Below are 6,021 nucleotides of genomic sequence, written 5' to 3'. Positions count from 1 at the left end.
TAGGAAGTCCCAAACACTCTCTCTAGGAATTGGTTTCTTTGTAAGTGGATCTTTGGTAACCCTTTTGTAATTGCAAATTTGTTGAAAGTTGCTAAATCTTTTCTTAAAGTGATGAAACTTGTTTCTGAATTAGTTACGGGTATTTGACTTGGTCATTCTGTTGTTGAAATTCTTTACAATATATTTTTAATAATAATTTTTAAACATTGAGGTTGGTCTATTATGAGCCTTAACTTAATCAACCATCAATTTTGTGGTCCGTTCTTCGGCCTCACTCCATATGACACAGTCATTAGACCTATCTTCTTGCACTACTTTAGATTGAAAGGTTGAAAATGCTTGTAGAGTATGAATAAGTTAGGTGGAACAAGAACAAATCAATATTGCAACAAAGGATAGTTACTAAGCTTAGTCCTACCGATATATAGCTGAAGTATATATGATTGCTATAAACTGAACATATAGCTTATGAAACATAAGGGTTAATAACATATGACAAGCATTACATAAGGGGCTATTTTATAAATGCTGAATTAGCTTAACTGAGTAGCTTATTATATTATTGGTTTGTCTTTTAGTACTAGGCATTGGGCAAGTAGTCAATGACAGTGAAATAACCATGTACAAAGTATTTTACTCCAACATGACATTCAACTTCAACTGTCAAGGAACTCACATTATGCTTAACTATTTATTCACTAAAAGACAAACAAATAACAAGTCAACTTAGCCTTTATAAAACATTAATCCCTAACAAATTGTCATTGCAATTTGGAACAGACATATATATATATATATATATAATTATATTTGGTTTATTTTGCTTGATGATTTAGCCTGAGCTCAACTAGCTTTTGGTTAAGGTTTAATTCAACCAAAATATTTGCTCGGCATATATTTATGATTCCATTATAATATGAGTATATATTGTTGGGTAGAAAACAAGTTTATCCACAAACTATTTCTCTCCCAAATAATCAAACTTCTAGATATTCAACTAGCACAATCTTAAGCAATAAATCAACCAATAACAATCATAAACCTAGGAAAGAGAGACACGATATTTAACGTGGAAAACCCCTCCAATGTGAAAGGTAAAAACCACGGAGCCAAGGAGACCCAATCAAAATCTCCACTAATAACTTGAAGTAACAATTACAGCAACTCAAACACCACAATATGCTCACAAACTTAGAGCAAATACAGGTTCTCAAACATATATACAAGAATTCCAAAAGTTGTGAAAAGAACAATCCGAAAATCTCAGAAACATGGCTACTGTTTAAGCCACAAAATGGAGACTTATAGTGCTCCATCATCACCGTGCAGATTATAGGTCCGTGAGTTTCAAACAAGGCCACCAAATTTCAGCCAAATCAGACCACAAATGACCCTTGATAAGAGTGTTGATGAAGACTGCCGCGAACTATTTTTTTTTCTCGACCAGCTGCAAGTAGCTTCTGTTATACCTCAAATAACCGACGATTCAGAACTCATATCAAAGATCCAACCATTCAGAATGAGGAACAATGAGTCCTACGCCTTCTGTCCAAGTTTTAGCTTGATCGGACGGTGAATTAGAAAGTTCGGGCCATTTGATGAACGCTGCGCACTGAAAATCTACAACACGGTTTTTTTTCTAATTTCTCTCATTTTGCTCTCTGTTTTCAACACACTACACAGATCAGATATAACCCTAGTTTTGAAGACAAAAACAATGGGCCGAAGGAATATGGGCTGTAATATGGGTCAATATCTCATAATGGGCTGGACCCAACATATATTTCTAGCTCCACAATCATTATCAACTATATGGGCTTAAGGGGCCTTATCAACAATCGAACTATTCATTGATAATGAAAAACAGAGATACTTACTCCTGCACTTACTAAGACATCTAGGTAAGAGGACCAACCGACTGATAATAGAGACCATGGGCCTCCCAAACAAGAGAATGTCTTCACGACATCTGCAAAGTCATTGACCAACCTAAATGCCATAACTCATAATCTCCTTAATCAATGATACTAAAATTTTAAATAATTAAATATAATTATGCAAATCAGACTCCTTGGCTAGACACCAAAACAAGAAAAAAAAGAAAAAAAAATCGAATACACTTGATGGATACATCAACTCCCAAGAATTATTTCTGTGCCATATCAAAACTTGTGAATGGTTTTTTTTCTCTCCTTAGAATATGGTTTTAGAGGCTTATAATAGTTCCCATCAGTTCAAACTTTGTTTATTGGTGCCATATCAAAACTTCAAACCTTTTTGTAAACTCAAATCTTTCTTTTCTCTTCCGTATGTCTGTATCATGATATGAATTTTCTAACTTTGAATAGAATATATAAACATGGAGTCATCTTCTTAAGGATGAATATCTTAGATGAATACTCAGGCATAGGTCAACCAGATAACCCTACATCACTTGTAGTGACCGAGGTTGGTTGGTGGTTTGTGTCAAGGCCTCGGCTTCGGCTGAAGGGAGTGTAGTACATTCGTGTAGAGTGGTCGGCCTCAGCTATAGAGCTCTTCTCAACGATTGTGCAACAATTGTTCCTCCGTTAGCCCTTTGCGTTATTAAAGGACCATCCCAGGCCGAGGGGACGTAGGCTATCCACATCCGTTGTCCATGCCTCGCACGGGCGTTGATGTCACCCGTCGTATGTTCGTATGCAAGATGGGCATCAGGGTCGACTAAACGAAGTCGTGCATGAGATGGTGTAGGGGGGTCCGATTCAATGTATCCTTGAGACAGAGTTGATGGGAAAACTAGCCCCTTCTCTTGGCGTCATTTCGTCTCCCAATGTCGGTGCCATGTGGAGTCCATCGGTTCGGGCTATTAGGTCAGTAGGTCCAAGGCTGTTGGATCAATTGGATATGAGACATACATTTTCTTTAAATAGGGAGGCTGGTTAAGGGACCCTCCCCCATTTACTCGAAACCTTTTGCATGGGAGCTATTGAGGGCACCTCGGTTGTTAACAACCAATCCCTTAAACCTTCTTTAACAAACATCTATAGGTAAAGAATTCCTGTCCTCAACATGTTGGCCTTGGATTTTGGTTGCGAGGCTTATAATCTTCATGATTGGCATACTCTTAGTAGCACTCCTAGTAGTGATGGGAGTGATAGTAGTGACTCTAAGAGCTCCTCTCGGACGTCTAGCGTCCAAGTGTTAAGGAAGAGGTTCGTGTCTCGCAGGGCCGAGCACGGGCGCTACCGAAGAGAGTACCGGTTCCATGCAGCTGAGGGTCGATGCCCTAGGGAATGCTCTTGGGCACCCTGATGTGGTGGATGTAGAAGTGGCTGAGGAACCCACGACCAAGGAGCAAGCCGAGGTTGAGCGCCGAGACGTGACGTTGGGGCATTATCCTCACTTTGACTTAGACAACACTCTCGGCAAGGGGCAAATTAGTGCATTGGCCAAGTGGTACTACATTATGGGGGATTATAGGGTTAGAGTCCCCTATGTGGGTGATAGGCCGTGCCTTCCTCTTGAAGGGAAGGTGTGCATCCACGAGCACTACCTACACTTTTGGTTTCCCTTGCACCCTCTCATTCTTGAGATCCTAAACCATTATAACCTCACCCTTAGCTAGTTCACTCCCAATGCCATTAGGACGATAGTGGCCATATTGGTGATGGCCCATCTCCGAGACGTGTTAGTGACGCTAAACATATTTCAGTGTTTGTCTACAACTATATGACTTGTCTACAACTCGAAGAAGAAATTCTACTTTGTTAGTTCCCCCCAAGGCTATTCCTTTTAGTTCGGTTTGGGGAGGCCAAATACGTTGACCGAGAAGATTAAGCCACGCAGTAGAGATAAAGAGAAGGCCGTGTTGACTTGGCTTCATTTGGGCGGGACAATTCACATTGGAACCTTGGTGAAGGAGGAGGCCTTGGTGATGGCCGGCCTTAGTCTTGCTCCCTGGGTATGGATACTCCTGTTGTCTGTCAATTATGAAATTGTTTGAGTTTTGTAGGCGTTCTTCTGCCCCGTTTGCTTCTTTTGTTCGTAGAAATGGAGGGCAACAAGAAGGCAAAGTTGCTGTAGGCAGTGTCTCAGAGAGTCGTTGGGAAGGAAGCTGGTAGGAGCACGCCTCAGCATCCACCGAAGGAGGGGCCGCGAGACAATGGCCTGTAAGAAGACATAGGTGCAGAAGCACCCTACAAAAATGATCCAAGACCCTCAAGCCGAAAGATTTCAGTTGCGTGAGCAGTGCTAGCCTGAGGGGACCTCGGACAGGTCACATCAGGTAGAGCCTTGATCATTTGATTCCTTGTAGAACGAGTTGCTCACCATTCGTTGGATATTTCAATTGACGTGGAGTGTCCGAGAGGGGGACTCCTTGTTAATAGGGGTGGATTTGAGACGAGTTGAGCCGAATACTTGGCTATTCGAGATTGGCTCGCAGGAATTTGAGCTAGAGACTTGAGCTCGAGCTCGACTTGGTTCCTAGCTTGCAAGTTCGAGTTCGTCTAGGCTCATCCTCGACTATAAGCCGGGTTTTTTTGAAAAATAAAAATTATATGTATAAAATTATTTTTTGTTTTTTAGACAAAAAATTAAGAATTATAAATATTATTTAATATTATACATGAAAAATAAAAATATTATTATATATAATAAAATTATTTATTATATTATATATATTTATATGTATGTATGTATGTATATAATAAAAAATATTTATTTAATACTTGGCTCGGGAGTCGAGTTTCACTGGGCTCGAGCATGACTCAATTAACAAATGAGCCTATATGCTCAAATTTGGCTCAAAGCTTGGTTTAAACCGAACTGAGTTGAGCTAGAATAGCTCGTGAAAGGCTCGGCTTGTGTTCACCCCTACTTGTTAGTTCTTGATGTCGACCGACAGCTAATGGTTGGCATAGTTCTTCCCGGGGACTCATCAGTCTTGGATGCAGCATTCGGTGGACTCGATCTGGGACTTTTGGAGAAGGCTATTGTGTTATGCGTACACTTCTTCGAGCCCATTGTGTTGCCAAGGTCTTCTTGACGGTATGACAGACAATTTTCTTTTTTCATGTGCAGATGGCCTTTTTCTCAGTTGGCCTTTGTGATAAGGTTGAGGTGTTGATTCAGCAACTTCGGCGGGTGCAAGAGGAGATTGAGCGCCTAAAGCAGCAAGCGCCCAAGGCATAGTCTTGTTAGGAGGCGCCTGAGGGTCGGGTACGTGACGAGCATGATTGTCGCAAGAAGGTCGAGGCTAAGGTGGTGAATAACTAGGAACTCGTAAAGGAGCTAAAATCTATCTTGGCATCAATGGAGTAGCAATTGGAGGAGTCGGCCGCAAAGGCGGTCAAAAAATATAAGACCTTAGAGGAGCACAAGATGGACCTGACCAACTTTTGCCTCCCAGACTTACTTAGAGGGCTTCGTTGACTAAAAGGCTCAAGTGATGAAGTTCCTTCCAAGCTTCGATGTTAGATAGTTGGATCCGTTCGCCACTAAAGTTCAACAGATAGTAGACATACTGGGGACGGTGAGAACTAGATTGCCGATGCCACTACTGATGCAATACAAGAGAAGGCCAATAAGTTCTATGCAAGTTGGGACTACTCCAAGACACATAAAAAGCTTGGATGACGTTACTATCCAATTGAGTAGTCAATTACCGAGTTAGCACCAGCATAAAACTTTTGTCTTAGTTTGAATTTAACAAGTAAGCGCCAACATAGAACTTCTATTTTGGTTCGAATTTACCAAGCTAGTGTTAGCACATGACTTCTATTCTTGTTCAAAATTACCAAGTTAGCATTAGATCATGATTTTTGAATTTTTGTTCAATTAGGACTTTCTTTTTGAAGAGTTTTAATAGGTTTGTATTATGGAGTGTTTTCATAGATTATGAAACTTTCTAGTAGGAGCCATAAGGGTGTAAGCCTATATAAAGAGTAGCTAGGGAAAAGGTAAGAGATTTTTTTTTTCTCAAAATTATTCAATGAAGAATTTTTCTTCCTAATAATTCGACTTCTACTCCTTTCTTTG

The sequence above is a fragment of the Nelumbo nucifera genome, chromosome 1, assembly GCF_055504915.1.
Source record: "Nelumbo nucifera cultivar China Antique chromosome 1, China Antique-T2T, whole genome shotgun sequence".
NCBI lineage: Eukaryota > Viridiplantae > Streptophyta > Magnoliopsida > Proteales > Nelumbonaceae > Nelumbo > Nelumbo nucifera.
This window is presented reverse-complemented; position numbering follows the sequence as displayed.